The sequence below is a fragment of the Gopherus evgoodei genome, chromosome 9, assembly GCF_007399415.2.
Source record: "Gopherus evgoodei ecotype Sinaloan lineage chromosome 9, rGopEvg1_v1.p, whole genome shotgun sequence".
NCBI lineage: Eukaryota > Metazoa > Chordata > Testudines > Testudinidae > Gopherus > Gopherus evgoodei.
In genome coordinates, this window is record NC_044330.1 from 10,738,489 (window position 1) to 10,757,594 (window position 19,106).

Consider the following 19,106-nt stretch of genomic DNA (forward strand, 5'->3'; position numbering starts at 1 on the left):
TTACGGCTGTTACCAAATCCTATACAAATATTCAGATTTTTGTTTTTCCTGTCATGCTGAAGGTTATCTCCATAGTTGCTCTGAAAAAACAGGTGACAACCATTTCCCATGATGCTTTAAGCGCTGTCAAGCTGTCCATCAAACTGTCACCTGACCAATCGTTCCCATGGTTCTTTTAGACTTCTAGTATGATAAATTGAAAGGCACTATTATCTGCCTGTTGTGAAGAGGAACTGCTTAGGCTTTGATAAGATATCACTAGTCCCAGGTGAGAGGAGGCTGACAGCACATCAAGACAAGAAAACACATGGAAACAGTGAACATAGGAGCACAAGGATTACAAACATCTGTTGTCATTATTTATTACCCCTTTCCTTGGTTTTAGTTTTATACTTGTCCTATTGTCAGTTTGAATACAAACACTTCACTTTCTAGGTAGCAAATCTTAACTGTTGCTATTTTTACAGTTAGTTATAGCATGAGAAGAAGTATTTAAAATATGAAAGAGATCTTTAATAGACGGTTGCGTTACCTACCTTTTTGATACACCATGCGCTTTCCACCATTGTATTTGAAGTTTTTTATGATTTTCGTGGTACAATTATGTCAGAGGAAAATGAGAAACCCTGGAAGATATGAAGATATTTTTAAAGCTCAACACCTATTTTCATTGATATCTGTGTTTATTAGGAAGACTTTCAGTTCACAGTTTTTCTTGTTGATATCTCTGATCTGAGTCTTTATATGAAAATCCAAAGTTAGCTTAGGAGGTCTCAGACATAAAACAATATGTTGTTATTTATTGTGAGTTGTTAAGAATAAAAATAGTTGGTTGCTAACATCACCACCTTGTGTACAAATATTTTTTTGCATGTAGATTTGTAATGTGATTAGGCAGCAATGTAATTTCATTAGGCAGCAACAGAGCCCCTCAATTACAAAGAAGAACATTTAAATAATTTTGTAAATCAAAAATCTAAAAAAATTCTTAACTTTTAGCCTTTTGTGCTTGATCAACCACATTGCTACACTCCCCTGCACTGAGATTAAAAGTAAAGCTGCCATACACAGTGAGCAATTTGTATTCACGAGGATAAACACTAAGAATCAATGGCACAGTAGTTCAGTAAAGTAACAGAACTCATTTCTAAAGTACCGATAAAGGTTGGATTCATAATTACAGCATGTTCAGCCAACTTCAAAAGCCTGTTTTCCACTTGGTGGCTCTTTTGAGAAACCACCCCAACTTGTTCCACGTAGGGGGACTTTCCCCAAAAAACTCTCCAATTTGTTCATATTTAAATATGCAACTCACTTCAAAACATTAACCTAGTATTCATCCACTGCTATGAAACAGGTCCAATCATAAGTACATTGAGGTTGTCCATTCATGAGCCAGGTGAAAAGGCAAGTGGTGAGGCACACAAATATTAAATAGTGAATTCCATAATACGTGGATTTGAACAAGACGGTTTTCTCCATCCTTTTGTCAAGCAGAAAAGCAAGTCTGGGCTCAGTGAAGAATGTTAGCTGAGGTGGAAAGACAAGAATGAAATCACAAATCAATTTCCCATATGCCATAGAAACAATTAGAAATACTTGAAGGGAATCTTAGCATCACTGAACGAACACACTCTATCCGCTGTTGTTTGGTTCTGGTAGCACCCACAACAGCACCTTCCAGGCACATCCTGAAAAGAAAATAGCATAGTCCCTGTCCCCAAGGGGCTCACAGTCTACAGACAAACAGATAAAGGGTAAGGAGAAGGAGTACAACATATACAAAGAGTGGTCAAAATGATGATTCGCCACATCTGGTAATAAGGTTATTTATATTAACATAATATCTTTTTCATTTCCCATATACATCAGAGCAGAAATGGGTCTTCATGAGGAACATGAATGCAGAGAGGATAAGGGCTTTTCAGATGAGCCCAGGAAGGCATTCCATGCATTGCGGGTGCTATGGAAGAAGCCACAGATATTAGTGTGAGAAGCTGACAAATGGTAGCGCAGGACGGGGCAGTGGGTGACATGAAATAGGACATGGGGAGACAAATAGGGAGGAGCAGAATTATGAAGGACTTTGAACAGGCTGGCAAAAAGCTTAAACTTGATGCGGTGGAGTAGGGGGACTCAGCAGAGGGATTAAACAATGGGGACGATGGGGTCAAAACAACCAGAAGATCTTACAAACAGTTTTTTTGCATAGACTGGAAAGAGAAAATGAGTGTGTTGAAAAGGCCAGAAAGGAAGAGGTGACAGAGATAAAGAGGGGAAATGATAAGGGCTTGAATGAGAATTTTGGCTGACGGGATGGCAAATCGTGGACAGATCATAGAGGTGTTGTGGGGGAAGAAGAATCAGGATTTGGACATGACTGGGAAGTGTGGAATGAGGGAGGAATCAAAGATAAATCCCAGACTATGGGTAACTGAGGGGACAGTGATGTTGCTCTCTTTATAACTAGTTTTCTTAACTAGTTTTAAGACACCCGTTACCGCAGTATATAGGTGCTATGCACAGTGATCCACTTATCAACTGTCCTGCTGTAACAGACCTCCTTAGCAGGAGAAACAGGATGGGTGTATATCATGCTTTTCTGCAAACACCACACATGAACACTACAACAAGGTTTTAGTCAGTTTTCAGCAGTAGGCTGTATGGCACCAAACCCAGTAAAGTTCTGTCTACCTCCTACTGAACACATCATTGTTTTTTTCTTCCCATTCCCACTCCAATCTCTCCTACTTGCTGGCCAAACAGAACTTGAAGGCAGGAAAAGGGACACAGATGACAAAACTCTACTGCACCCTCCACTGGTGAATTATTACGTTGCACTGAAAAGTCATTAGAGAAAATAATCCACCCCAGTGTCATAAAAAGTCTGTTCACAACACTGCTGCTCAGAAAGAATTCCCATTGCTAACAATGGAGGTTACCCTGGATGTGTTGAATAAAGGCCATAACTAAAGGGAAGGCATCTACTGTTGACCAATATCATCTCTATTTTCTACTCTTTATAACCTGACTTTCCCCCTTGGTAAAGATGAGCGACGGCACTCAAATACTGCATTATATAAAATACATGAACTCTGAGATATCCACCCCAAACATGAATCAAAAATCCATCTAATCTCTGCTCTGTATTAACAAACAACAAATAAGAAAAAGTACTATTGAACTGAGTATATAATAAAAATAATCCCCTCACTGTTTACAAGTAAAATAAAGCATTAGACCTCATTAAATCCATTTGTCAGCATCTGTTATACAGCACCAGTTGTCACATGACATCAAAAGAAAGGAAAAGGAAATGAGAAAGAGAAAACAATCCAGGAGAGGATGAGAAGATTGAAGGAGGAGGGCAAAGACCAGAAACAAAGAAGGAAGGGGTTGGCTGAAGTTAATCTGAGAAAGAGGGGAGAGGAGCAGAATAGGAGAGGTGCCAAGTGTTTAGAGGAACTTGTTCTTTGTCAGATAAATGTTTCTCTGAGAGGCCTTAATATCTTGTTAACTTTCTCGGGATTGAGATCATCTATCTGGCACAGGTATTTACATTGTCCTCATTACTGCAGTCTCTGAGCACTTCAGAATCTTTAATATAGTTACGTTCACTACTCCCTGGTGGGGTAGGAAACCACTAATTACAAATAAGGGACTGAGGTCTAAAGAGATTAAGGATGAAATTCTGGCCCTCTGGATATCAATATTCATATGAATTTTTCCATTGATTTCAATGGGGGGAGGGGAGGGGAGTCAGGATGGGTTACCTAAAGAGGTGATGGAATCTCCTTCCTTTGAGGTTTTAAAGGTCAGGTTTGACAAAGCCCTGGCTGGGATGATTTAGTTGGGGATTGGTCCTGCTTTGAGCAGGGTGTTGGACTAGATGACCTCCTGAGGTCCCTTCCAACCCTGATATTCTATGATTCTACAATTTTACCCTAAATGACTTGTGCAAAGCCACCTCAAAATCTATGACAGAACAGGGAATTCAACCCAGATTTTCCAAGTCCAAGTGCCCTAATTCACTGGACCACCCTAAATCACTGGACCACCCATCCAGTGCAAAACCCCAATTGCTTCTTCTGAGATTGTTAGTTTCTCTGTAATAAGTGTAAAACCAAGTTTCTTCCCCGATTTATGAGGCAAGAAGGGCTACATTCCTCTCAGTGAGGCTGCAATATTTTAAGCAGTGCAATGACCATCAGCATATGGGCATTAAAATACTCTGCTCATAACTCAAGAAAGAATAGTTTAAAAGAAGCAGTCACAGGATACTTAAGAACCCCATGATGATGATGCTTATGTTACTCCATACGTAAGTCATTTTCTGGCTTGATCAGCGGATATGCAGTGATGCTGGAGGTGAGTGGTTGCATCCACCACTGAGAGGATGACTGCTTGGAACCTTAGTACAAGCCCCAAAAAATCTATCCAAGATCTTTTGGGGGGGTTAGTCATAGACTGTTGGGTGAGCAGGAATAATTTTCTACAATAGAAGAGTATGCAGTATGTGTGTTTTTCCTGACAGTTTCTTTTTCCAGATCACTCTTTTCTAGGATTGTCAGTCAAACACTCAGTCCATATCAACTCTGTCTTCCTGTACAGTCTTTCCTCCACTTTCTTGTTCTTTGTCCATACACCCTGGTTTCAAAGGCCTCCCTAACAGGATTCTCTACATCCTTACTTTGTATGTGCTCATACCATGTCAGCCTCCTCTCTTGCAGCTTCTCCCTGATACAGCCAAACCTCCTGGACCTCATTTCCACTCGTGGTCCAGCAAAGTCGCCCTGCTCACTATCCTCAATTGTCTCATTTCAACGACTTCAAATCTTCCCAAGTGCCTCCCTTTTGTCGCCCATTTCTCTCATCCATATAGAAGACCTGGTCTTACCATGGTTGTGTATAGTTGCCCCTTAATTAGTCTGGGCATCCATTTATCATAAAATCACTCAATTTATCTTGTGCCAGAGTTCCCCCATGCTCAGCAGTGTTGCCTGCAGTGCTCTGTCAGGTTCTAACCAGTCCCCAACATACTTTTAACATTGTAAGCTGATTTAGGCACTGGCCCTCGATTTTGACATTCATCTGTTTTGGCTATTCACACAACTTCAGTCTTTTTCTTTTTTTTGGTACTCATTTTGAAGCCACAGGTTGTTAAAGTTTCCTGTTCCAGGTATCGATTGCCTGGACCAAATCATTTTAATGACAGTTTCTATAAACCTTTTTTCTTTCTTTCAACGATCTCATTTTGGCTAAATAAAAAAAAGGAGGGAGGCCAAAGGACTTTGTTTGGGAATATGAAGATTCCCCGATGCAGCAGCAGAGTACCTTGGGGAAGATCTCTTCTGTGCCTGGAGCACGTGATTCAGTAAGATGAGTACAGAATATACTAAAAGAATAAAATGGTTAACCCATTTCTGTCCGGATGGATCCCTTTGGATTTACAAAATGTGATTTTTCCATACACAACAATAACTGATAATATATGTAGTAGACACCAGATATGTTTTGAAAGTGGGCAAAAAATATGCAAGAGAAATTGGAACATCCTTAGAATGCTAGAACCGAAAATATACGGGAATGGAAGTAGTCGTCAGGAATAACCTAATGTTATTTTTTTTAGACAGCCTACTCTTTCAGGCCCTGATTCTGTAAACACTTATGTATATAAGTAACTTTACAGATATGAGTAGTTCTGTTCAGTATGACTACACACATGCATAAAGTTGCCCATATACATGAGTGTTTGCAGAATTAAAGCCTTTGGGTTTTTTTCCTTTATATTAGAAGAGGGTAGTTACAGAAATATTACTCAAAGAAATCCTTCAACTAATTCAAACTTTGATCTAGCTATTTCAGAGCCTGGTACAATGGCCATTCTCAGTGGGTCCATTGAAGATAAGGATAACTAAAAAAACCTGTTTTTTCCTTAAAGAACATTACCAACTCAGTACAATGCTGTGAACATTAGGAAAAAGCCACTTTAATAAAAATCAAATTGCACATCATGCAACAGAACAATCATGATTTGAAAGACCCTGACAAAATTAAACAATGTAATATGATCTTTCTTAACTTCATTTCCCATCCAAAACCAGAAATCATAACAATAAAGTTTTATACATAAGCAACTTTGTGAGCTGAAAGAGGACAACATGTAATTTCTTTCCATGCACTGAGCCAAAAGAAATGAAGAAAAAAAATGATTCTTCTCTGTTGGCCTCCTGTGTAAAATTTTTCTCCTTATCAGCTCATCTAGTCATATCTTTCTGCAGTTTGAATTACCCTCTTTTCCTCAATCTGGTAAGGCAGTGAAAGGATGTTTGTTCTGCTAATTAACTTTATTACCCTGATAACTCCCTGCAGCCTTTGACGAAAACAATTACCGTTCCTCCTTTTTTTTAACCCCACTAGCAAAAAAAAAAAAAAAAAAAAAAAAAGGAAGAAAAAGATGACTATTAATTAGAAACGAGGCCTCGGTCCCTGCCATGTTAGCCTGCCACGTTCTCAGACCCTCGAGCGGGATAGCATTACATTGTCAGTAGTAATTTAGCTCTCATCTGTCTCTGCTAATTATTGTCACATTCATCAAATTCATCAACAAAAGTGCTCTCAGAAGGATTGCATATTTGCAGTTAATACAGCATAAACTGGTATTACCCATCACCACATTTGTGATGATGAGAGGGACACAACTTATTCATCCCTAATTAGAGCAAGCTGGGTAATTAATTATACATTCCGCCTTATTACTTCTGAGTTCCCAGATATTGTTTGTCTAAAAGGAGGGGGGGGGGGGGAGAGAGGAAGAGAGAGAAGCCTGAAAATGCAAAAAAAAAAAAAAAAAAAGAGAGAGAGAGAGAAAAAAATGTGTGATGTGTTTTGTCACATGTGCTATGCCATAATTCCCACCTGACAAACTAGCTGAATCAGTAGAAAATTGCAAGTTGTCAGCAGCAGAATAAACTGCTGTAATAGCTGATTAATGATCAGCACCTGTGACAGGTGCTATACAGGACTGTAAACTTGGTGTGATTAACAGTCACTGGACGAATAAATATTAGTGACAGTCAGTGGAGAGCAAGTTTGCTTGTTTGCTTTTGTGTTAACAAATCTCACATATTAAAGTTATTGATATTTCCAGTGCAGGCACTTTCTTTTTGGCAATGGTCTGACAACATTGGAAGAGTGCATTAATTCAGTATGTTTGTTTCTACTTTGTTAATTTCAGAACTAAAATTCTGTTTTGACAAGATGACCTCGAGGGGTTCAAAACTGCAAGCAACCAAATGTAAAGGATTCACATATGGTTTAATCCACACACTCCTGATAATAATACAGTCAAAGTCACACACACACAATTTGGCTCTTACTAGATACAAGAGCTGAAGTTAGAAAATCCCTATGATAAATAATAATGGGATATGAAGCCTATTTAATTCAGTTTATTAGAACTATGTCCTACTGGACTGCATAAAACCTTCTGCTCTTCTCCTTTCCTTGGTTACATAAGACATTGCTTAGATTAAATATATATGACATATATTATGTAAATAAGTTATCTACCATAAGACTAAGAAATTGCTGTGACCACGTTACTGACAAAAGATCTGTGAAAAGACACAGGTTCATCCTCAGTGTGCAAATAAAATGGGCGGGCCAGCCAGAAGCCAATAGAATCAGCTAAATGCAAGGTGGCTGATCTTGCAAAACATAGAGCAACATGTGCCCACTTATCTGAGCGCATTCTCAAGCCCTACACAGGGAGTTATTCTACCCCCAAATAAAATTTCACTCTTTTGCCAACTCCACCATTCATATGTTGAAGAAAAACTTCTAATTTACAAGTATAGTGTTGCTACATACATGAGAAAAATCCTGGGTTTGTGACTTGCTGAACACAGTCATATGATCACTACTACACAGAGGTCAAACTGAAGTAAGGAACAATGTAATCAGATAAGCAACATATAAAGCAATCTATTACTTATCCCTCCCAGAGCTAAATAACTGTATTTTATGGCCCTCTATTTCCCCTTCAGAATGTTCGCTTAAAAGGAAAGCCTACACTTTTAAAAAATCACAGTGCTAATGGAGCAATTTCAAAGTATTCAGATTGTATGTCACAATACATATACCAACTTCTCATATCAGTGAACATCAGATTTATTGTCCCTTAAGGTAAATATATTTGCCTATTGGGTCAATAAACCTTGATATTTTTACCTCAAAAGAAGCCAATTTTTGCTATAAACATACATATCTATATCTATATCTATATATATATATACACACACACCACACATACTGGTATATATTATTTAATACCTAGGTATTATGGTGGTGAGAACATTAGAAATGATAGATAATGTATCATTACATGTGACGTAGCCTGAGAAAAAAGCCAATAGAAAATGTATCACACTTTCTCCTACCTACAGGAAAGAAGGAAGGATCTTTTTTTTATATTACAGCACAGTTTTCCTTTAAATGCCATGAGGATCAGCATTTTTCAGCTCCAGGACTTAATTTTTATTACAAAGCTGCATTTAATTATTAATTATTTTTTAAAAATAAGTGGAAGCAAGTTAAACTGATTGATAAACACCTTTCTCAATGGAGGAGAATTGTGTGGGTTTAATCAATGGACAGAATTCTAGCAACCCAAAAAATGGTTAACAGGAACTGAGTTTTCATAAACTTCAGCCTCTCTCTTTCAGTGGAAGAAATGAAAACACTGGATGCATTTAAACACAGAAAACAATGTGAGTATTCAAACTACAAGCCAATATTCTTGATTACTCAAATAATGTCCAGGTACAGCTAATAACTTTTCCATGGATAACACAATTTTGGGCATAATCCCGAGAATCTACTAAATGAAAACATAACCTCAGAACATTTTAATTATAGCCAAGGTGTCATTTTCATTCTTCTATTTCCATTCATACTTCCTTTACCAGAAATATCACACAATTTCTGAATGATTTATCATCTCTAAAAAAGGAATAAATTTTGTGAAGCAAAACTTTGATAGATAGAATACACACTTTTCTGTGTTCTGACGCATCTTTACTGAAATGTTCTGAAATCTTAGACAAGAAGTAACGACTTGAAAGCTTTATGCAAAATACATGTAAATTTGCCGGTACAGATACATAGCAATCTGAATAGGCAGCAATGCAGCTAGCCAAGAGTCTAGGAAGCAGGCCAACCTTACATCCAGATGCCACTGATAGAGACACTCTGGGGCATCTAGGTTTCCTGCTGCCAAGCATGCCATGCCATGAATTTTTAGAGGGATTTTAAGACCATGAAGAGTTCTATGCTCACAACTGATAAGAAAATACAGCACCACATTCCACATATGGTGGAACTCTCTTATAACAAAGAGATTTTATGGTAAAACAATTTTCCTATATGCAGTTTCTCATTATAATTGAAATCGCAATATCCTCATTGCAGTGAACTGAAACGAAAAGCTGATGAAACAGTTGTGAAAATTCATGAAGTTTTTTTGCCCATTCATTTTGCATGATTTTGAACACTACTCAAAGGAGGAGAGGTTACTCACCTTGTGCAGTAACCATAGTTCTTTGAGATGTGTGTCCTTATTGTGCTCCACTTCACATCTCTTGTAACTTTAACCAGAGATTTTTGGTAGTAGTGCCTCTTTAGGGTGCATGTGCAGGCCACTCTTCCTTGTTCCCTGCTCTGAGGCTACATAGGGCTGCGTGAATGAACCTCCCTCAGTTCTCTCTCTACCACAACATCCCCAGAGGAAACTCCAAAGCAGAGGGGAAAGAGGATGGGTAGTGGATCACCTATCGGGGGACATATCTTGAAGAACTCCAGTTACTGCACAAGGTAAGTAATCTTCCCGTTCTTCAAGTAGTGTCCTTGTGGGCGCTCCACTTCAGGTGATTACCGAACAGTATGCCCAGCTGGAGGGGGTGGAATTTGGAGCCAAGTCCAAGACTGAAGACAACATAGAATTTCCTATGTCGGCATCTGACCTAGAAGAATGAATCACTGCATAATGCTTGGAGAAGGTGTGTATGGAAGACCAAGTGGCAGCCTTAGAAATGTCCAGAACCAGGATATTCTCTGGGTGGAAATTGACAAACCTTGGATCTATGTATAATAGTCATGAACAGACTGAGCGATTTCCCAAATGACTTAGTTTTGTCTAAATAAAAGGGTTACGCCCTTCCTAACATCCTAAGTGTGCAAAACTGCCTCCTCTCTGGACTGATGAGGCTTGGGTGGGGGAAGAGAGATGGAAGGTGGATAATCTGGTTGATATGAAAAAATTTAGGGTGTGGATGAAATTAAACTTTGTCCTTGAAAAATACCATTAATGGAGGATACCTGTAAGAACCCCTGTTTTTCCCACCCTATGAGCAGATGTGATAGCCACCAAAAAGGCTGTATTCTTAAATAAACTAAAGAGGAAGATGTTGCCATTGGCTCAAAGGGAGGGTTTAAAATCATTTAAGTACTAAATTCAAATCCCAGATAGGCATGGGTTCCTTAATTTTGGAGAGAAGGTTTCCTAATCTTCTCAGAAGCCTTACAGTTATAGAAAGGGTAAAGATTGAGAATCCCTCAACCGCTGAATGAAAAACTGTTATTGCCACCAAGTGGACCTTGATAGAGCTCATCGATAATCCTGGTTTTTTTAGCTGTAGGAAGTAATCAAGGATGATTGAGAGGGAAGAATAAACAGGAGGAACACCTCCTTGGACACACCACGGGCTGAACATTTTCTATTTGTGGAGGTAAATGTATCTCGTGGACTCTTTCTTACTGTTCAATAATACCTGCTGCACTTTCTTAGAGCAAGTTGATTCTAGTCATGCGAACCATTAAGAAGCCAAGCTTTGAGACAAAGTATCTTCAGGTGGGGATGAAGAGCACAGCCAGCATCCCGGGAAAAAAGAAGAGGAATGGATGGGTAGCTGATAGCTAGGAACCAAACCCTGTCATGAAAATAGTTCGCTTAACTCTAACTGAAACAATGTGGGATTTAAATTGTATTTTACTATAAATTAAGTTGCATTACATCTGAGTTAATCATAAACAGGGTTCAACTTTAGATACCACTTTGCTCTGAAAACAGTTAGTAATTTTATTAAATCTCTAAAATGCCAGTATTCACAAGAGAAATGTAAACCATATCCACTGATCTCAGAACATGCAGGAACAGTTCTGAAGACTGAGAGGAATAAATTAATTTCTGTATGAAGCAAGTATGCTATACGTCCATATACCATTTCCATTTCCTCTGTGAATAGCACAAAAGCAATAAGTAATTGGCCACCAGAAAACAAAGTCAAATGCAGTTTATCTTGACACAAATTTACAGTATTGGGAAACCCATCTCTTTCCATTCATCCCCAAATAATAGAGGCAACATATGTTACTGTCCCTCAGAATAGTGGAGAATTTTGGTATCTTGCACACTGTCCTCAGGACACCCAGTACCATAAGCCACTATGTTACCCTCTGCCTCATCAATAGTGAACTTTGCTAGCGTTTGAACTGTGTGTCAAGCCCTAGTTTGTTCATCTTATCAGCAAACTCCTCAAGACACTACCAGTCTTTACCTTGCCTTGCAGGTAACAATCAGTAAACCCCAGTTCCCAAGTTCCCCAGAGACATCTCTCTGAAGTGCCCAGTCCCTCTCACTGGACACTTACAGAAATTATTAAGTTTGCTGCCTCCAAAGAGACAGTACATACATCAGCTTGTTAGTTTAGCTGAGGACTCACACTTTACTCAGCTGTAACAGCACTGAAATGATTTTGTAATAAAACATGACCGAGTTTATTAATAATGTGGATGTAAGAGATACCAAGGAAGCATACAAGAGAGAGAAAAGGATTACAAACAAACAAAAATAACATGCTTTCTAGTGCCTAAAACTTATTTCTTGCAAGCTATGCCTTACCTAAAACAATGAAGTTACCAACATCCCCAGGACTCCAGGCAAAAGCACCCAACATTTACAGAATTTGAGGGTGTGATTCCCCTTGTCTCCTAAGTGAAGGACAACTTGATTGTCATATTGCTGCCCTTACATTTCCCGAAGTCTGTTGTCTTTCCCTTAAGAGCCACGAAGTTCTCCTGGGGGTTCAGACTCCAGTGTCCCCTACTGTGCTCACCAAGCTGTTTCCCCTGCTGCTTGTTAGCTTGATTGCTCTGTTTACCTTATATGTAAATGTACTTTCATTGTCTATGGCTTACAAAGCTTTACCCAGACAGGTAAATCCACATTCCTTTGTCTGAGGCAGGCTTGTTTATCCACTGCCTCCAAAATCTATTTTAATAACAACATATTCCCAGCACATAGACATAACTCTCTATACACAACCCATATGTACATCATACAGTGATATTCATGCCCAGCATGTCACAAGTTTTTTTTTTGATACCTTATATGACACTGTTTGGCTAAATATTCTGAAAAGACTATCTTGAGTCGGCATGAAGGGTCTCTTAGGTCACAGTACCACAAATCTCTACTAGAAGTCTACTCCAGATCACATATGATTCATTTGCTTTCCACCTCTAAATTGTCCCTTAAGCTCTGGTTCCTAACAAACCAGAGCAATAACTATCAGAATAAAATTAGAACAGGGCAAATAAGCATGGATTCTTCTCTCTCTCTTGCTTACTGCTTATTCTTTGTCACCTTGAAAAAGACCTGCAAAAATTCTTGTTGCAGAATTTAAAATTGGGACTTCCTGACTCTTCACACTCTTCTCTCTCTTTTCTCTCATCTAGACCATTTACCATGCAATTGCACCAGTATACTATCACAACATACACACAAGACTCTGTTGTGTTAATTTCAGTGAAATAAATGTACACCACTACCAACACCAGATTTTGCCTTGATTCTTTTGTCCAATTCCTTTTCACAAATTATTAGAAGATGCAGAGGCTTTGCAAGAGCAAACTTTTGTGACTCACCTGATGAAGATGAAAAATTATCAGCTTGTATAATCTAACGGTTTTGATAAATTTAGCTAGACACCTTGTAAACAACTTTTGTTTACAAAATCATATAGGGCTGCATTGCTCCCTCTCCAGCTGCACTAATGGAGGAAATAGCAGCATTAGTGCATGATTCCCCCATCCTCTGGAGCCTATAGATATTTTTCCTCATGTTGAGATTCACGGGTAGTGAGTGGATGGAACCTGGGGTACAGCCATTATATGCAGCACACTTCACTCTGACTATGGTGAAATTCCAAGCAAACACCCATGCAAAAGTTAATACATTAAATCTCCTGTGTCTTCTACAAAAAGAAGGAAATGTGCAGGTAACCCACTGGAAGCATGATATTTTAGGGAGCTACATTGCCAATAACAAGAGGCTGCTAAAGGAGCATCATGGAGTGGCCTACCTCTCCCATATTACAACAAGGAAATCTGCAGGAAAGCTCCTTGTTTCACTGCAGAACACAGGACTCCAGGCCTGGGTCCCAAACATGAGATTGGAAACCCCTCCTCAATGGGGAGAATAGGAAGGACACTACAAAGTGGTGACCTTTTCCCCTTCCTGGGTCTTCCACAAAAGAGGACAATTCTAAATTAAACTTCTGTCATGTTAGAAGACACAAGCACTATTCAGTAAGGTCAAACCTACAGTTTAAGCAAAGAGGTCAAAGCTCATCAGAGTGACTGAGTTCTGAATGACTGGTCACTCTCCGGGTGAGGTAATATTTCTGCATGCCTCACAATTTTCCTTATATTTTCCAATCCATACACACAGGAGTGTTGAATATTACACTACAAAAAGTTCAACTCTCAAAGAAAAATCTTTCAAATAGAAGGATCAGTATTCCCCTACATGTCTTCAAGAGAGAGATACAAAAACATTTTCTTAACTGTAGCAACATTAATTGCTCTACAAGCGCCAATATAAGTATCATCATAGGAGCTGGAACTAAGGGTGCTGGGTTGAAGTGGTTTCCATCATATACAGGGTTTATGGTTTAGTTCAATGACTCTCAGCACCCCCACTATACAAATTGTTCCCGTACCCCTGAGTATCATCACGGATAAATCACTCTAAAAGAGACGTTAACAAATATATTAATGTTCATCAATGCAGTCAGCAGGGTTAAACATTCTATAGCATGAAATAATCTTATCAGACTTCTTATATGACAATGTTCTGGATTAATTACAAAAGTGTATGTGTGATTATTTAGTATTTGTTAAGTAATAACAGCATACTTGGAACTGTCTCAGATACAGAAGACAGCAAATTCTAATCTTAGTTGCACCAGTGTATATCAGAATAGCTCCACTGGCTTCAACAGAGTTAATCTGCATTTACATCAGTATATTTTAGAGCGCTGCCCCTTAGCAGTAAACAGCCTATGTGGACAGACAGCATCACACACACTGGAGGAGTCTGTCTTAGAGCATTTTTTCCTCTGATTAATATCAGGGTGAGGAAGGCATTGTTAACAAGGTCTTTTTGGGTCTCATGGACATGAGTCATGTCATGACACCTTAACAAAAAATGCAGCAGAGTGTGACCAACACGTAGCAAAGTCATCTTAATGTTAATAAAAATTGATTACACTACTGTTTAAAAAAAACACCCAATATTTACATTTCTTTTACCAAAAGCAATGAATTAGTCAACTGGGGCAAGGAATAAATAAGGTCTGGCTGAGCCCAGAGTAGTTCCTTAACCCCTTACTGCTCAGTGTTGGATTTGTATATCCCATCAAACTCACATACAGTTGCTCATGTCCACTTGCTGTGTAGATGCACAAGGAGATTTGAAGACGGTTCCTAGAGACTGAACTTTATTGTCAGAGTCTGGCCACTCCTGCTTAGTACTCCTAAAAAACTGTTATTCATCCCTTAAATGGACCTGCTTCCACACCAAAACCATTTAGAGAAATCCCTCCATTCCATTCGATTCCTTAAGGTAGTTCAAACACTACAAAAAACCCAGAAAAAACCTCAACGTCTCAACTACATGATAGATGGGTAGTTTTCAGATGATGTAACACAGCATTATTTCCTAGAAACTGCCTTAATTTTCATGGATCTTGTTTTTAGACCTTAGAGAGGTAGGATTAGGTAAAAGTCATCAAAATCAGTATAACCTACACTGGCTCTTAAACATGCTAGCAAAATTGTTTTGAAATCTGGTTTTAAGAAAGCTCCAGCAACACAGGTTAAGCATGGTTTGCCTTCATAATATAGACTAGAAACAAAATTTTTAAAGCTGCTTAGCAAATCTGGGATCTCTTCTAAATAAGCAGAACACAGGTAGAATCCTTATGGAACAGGTCTATAGAATTTAACGGAATATAATAAACTTTCTATAAATCTGTACTATACCCCTTGAAACTTTAATAGAAAATTATAGCCCTGCTATAGAGTTCTAGAGGATGGTTCAAAAACATATAGAAAGGATTTAATTCTCTATTATATTCTATAGATTTCTGGAGTAATTTATATAGAACCCTATTAAATGTCCCTAAAATCCTTTTGGCTTAATCCCTAACATAATTTAGGGTTTGTCTTGACTAAGAAATGCAATTAAGTTTAGGTCAGGCTTAGATAACATGAGAGCAGGCTCTCAGATTTATCTTCATTTGAGTTGCTCATAATCTTAACTGGATAAGAATCTGAAACAAAATCAAAGTAAAGGGGTGCTACTTTATATCTACACGAGTAGATGCTCCAGTTTAGTTGGGGTTTAAATAGGGCATGCTAGCTAAGCCTTACCAAAATTTGAGCACAGTTCCTAGTCAAGACAAACCCAAATAGGACTTTTCCATAAGGGAAGAAGTACAGGGATCATACACTATTCACAAGAGAATTTATCATGTTGCTCAAAAACAAGCCCCATGGCTGGTAAAAGAGTGGCATTGATAGACACATTGAAACAAGAATGCATTCCTTGAAGAAATGGTCAAACTCCTTCAGTTGAGTTTTAAAGAAAATACCCAAGGTAAATTCTTACTTCTACTCTTCTCTGAAAACACACTTTATCCACAAACACATAAATCCTAGTCCTTTAATCAAAAAAACAAAAGTTAAGTAACTAAATACCATTATAAAGACTGTGGACCTCCAGGCTCTGTTGCATTACTACATGAAGCAAAAACACAATCTGATTGTTACAACCATCCCACTATCTCCTATGTTTATCATCATTACTCATCATGTTAGGTCTTAACACAGATTGTAAACTTATCATGGCAGAGACTCTGGACTTGACTCTCCTTTCTTTTTACACAAGTGTATATCAGGACTAACACCACTAAATGAATGACATTACCTAGACATAAAACTGTTCTAAGTGACTGGAGAATCAATCCTATATCTAGTAAAGCACTATGCACATTTACATAGCGGTATAAATACCAACAACCATGGAATGGCACGAACCATTCTAGTTAATGACATCCCACTGGATATGGCCAAATGTTGCACTCACTTTTAGTCATTTGACCCCTCTTCAAATTCACTTTATGTAAATGAGACATTACTAACTAAAAATATTTCCCCTAACTTTATATCTTTTTCATCCTTATCATGAAACCAGAGCAACGGTTTCTTATATCACTAGGAAACTGAAGAATTGTGTTTTCTGGGCCAATAAAAATAGATGTTACCATGCAATGGAAAAAGCAAATTGCAGAGACCTAAGTAATTAAAGTTACCTTTAAGTGCACCACTCCAACCTTTTATAGTTATTTTCTAGTCCATTTCACTTGCTAGTTTGGCAAACAATTGCTTCCATTGGAATTTCATTACAAAAATCATGAAAACTTTCTAACAAAACCTATACCAACCTGACAAGTTGTCATTATTTATTGTGATGGGAAAACTTCAAAAAGTTTGGGAGTACTATTTGGGAAATCAGAACTTTATTCAACAAGACCAGGGAACTGGGAATCAGAACTCCTGGATTTTATTCTTTGTAGAGATGGGACCACGCCACAAAGTTGGTTCTAGAGCCAAACTTCCTAAAAGTTCAGAAGTGTTCAGATCCAGGGATAATAATGCCTATTATGAAGCAAGGCTTAATTACTATTTATAAAACCTTTGAAGATCATCAGATGAAAGGTACTTCAATACATGAATGCAAAAAATGTTATTTCCAGTGAAGTGATTCATGAGCTAATCTAAGTTATAGCTACAGAAAACAAATGGCAGATCTAGACCCATAGCACATTGAAACAGTCTATATTGTGTGCAGTTATGGAATCTTTGAAAATGAGTCAACCATCCCAGTTAATTCAATTCATAAAAACATAAAACCAGTGTAGATGCATTATTTTAGGTTCATATTTCAAATGAATGAATGCTGTTCCTCATGCATCAATATTAAAAACTAATAAATACAGTCACAATAAAACAATATATTTTCTATTACTTAACACCAAAAAAATGAGCACAATCTCTGAGTTAATTTCAGCAAGAATCATCCCTTTATATTTTCCCAATATTTTTGCAATTATTTTACATTTTTTCCTCATGCAACCTTGAGATTTTTTCTACCCACCACATACAAGTTAATCATAAACAACTTGATTTACTCAATAAACAGAGAAACTATCTCTATTCATGTTCATATGTGGGCCCTATTATTGAAGTATAAAATATTCCTCCATTCCGTACTCAAAAGTACATAGAGGCATGTGACATTAACAAAAAATGTGTCTGCAACATATATGTAATTTCAAAATTAGTGGCTATTTTTGCTCCTCAAACATCTTGATAGAAGTTTTGAGAATACCTTTTCCTTTGAAAGTTTAATATCAATGCTTTGGAAAATGACATTTATGGGTTCCAGAAATCTGATTGGACAAAAGGAATTCAACACTCATGTCCCATCTACGTATATTCATTATCCCTCTTAAAGAATAGAATTCAATGGGAGTTGTGCCTGCATCAAACTCCAGCATCAGGCATTAAATGAAATAGAATATTTCATGTGATTAATTATTATTATTAATTATTATAAAACTGTAAACATTAGTATGCATTTTTCCTATTAGATGAGAAGTTCATTAAAAAAGCCCACACGCTAGTCCCAAAAAAAAGGATGGAGGAATTGCATACATTCATTAATGCTGGTTTGATGGTTCATACTGGATTGGGTCTCAGTCCTTCAAGCTTTGGAGAAATTCCAGGAGATGCAGAGCACACTCAATTCTCATTGAAACCAATGGCAGCTAAAGATGCTTAGTATGTTGCAGGATGAGGCCCATGGAAAGCAAGAATTCACTCACCTTCCCTGAATTAAAAGATACTTTCATTATATTTGGTTGGAAACCTATATCCTGTAAGTGTTTGCTTCCTTTAGCTGTGTCAGTAGTAGTTGGAAAATGCTGTTAAAACGGCTATATCTAACCAGATGGCAAGAACAAGACATTGCATTGGCATGTAACGTCTCAGGTTTCATAATTTAGTCAACCTATACATTACCTATACAAACAAAGGGCCGCACCTGTCTGTCTTTGATAGACTTTTTTGAATATCACTGATTCATGAATATAAATAGCTGTGGGAAAATAAAATTTATAAAACCAGACCTGGGAACAAAAATATCCTAGAGAACAACAACTCTGAAAGAATCTAGTGTCACATTCCTTAGAATGTCAGATTAAACTAACATGTGCCAGTCAATATTGGTACACTGTGACCCTTGATGCCTCCTAAGCAAAACTATTAAGTCCAACATTTTCTCCTGTAAGCACTTATCTGTAAGGATGGCTAACATGTCCTCTGAAGCAGATATTGAAACTGATTGGACAATAGGTAGATACCAGACAGGGGCCTGGGGGCCGACCTCTAGAAATAGGGGGAGAAAATCTTAATCTGCAACACAATGCAGCTCTCTTGAAACCCTATCATTTTCACTTCCCATGTGTCTGCTGCCTGACTGTGAATGGATTTGAAAAGGAATGGTTAGTGCTGAAAATTGGATCAGAGCTAACATTCTCTCATTTTTATCAGCAGCTGCCAAAGGTCATCTGACATAATAGCTGATGAATTCAAGCCCAGTGGATTTCATTTGCAATTTTCAATTTACTGAGGCCTCCAAA

General features: G+C 37.9%; 1 long non-coding RNA gene across 2 annotated transcripts in view; it reads right to left on the minus strand.

Annotated features, from left to right (window-relative positions):
* Positions 1 to 19,106, minus strand: part of LOC115657799 — a 393,014-nt gene that overhangs the window by 136,871 nt on the left and 237,037 nt on the right. Inside the window, exon 3 of one of the 2 annotated variants that reach the window (XR_004002060.1) lies at positions 537 to 626. The exons of the other annotated variant lie outside the window; for it this stretch is intronic. This is a non-coding gene — a long non-coding RNA (uncharacterized LOC115657799). The remainder of the gene's footprint in view (positions 1 to 536; positions 627 to 19,106) is intronic. 2 annotated transcript variants of the gene reach the window in all.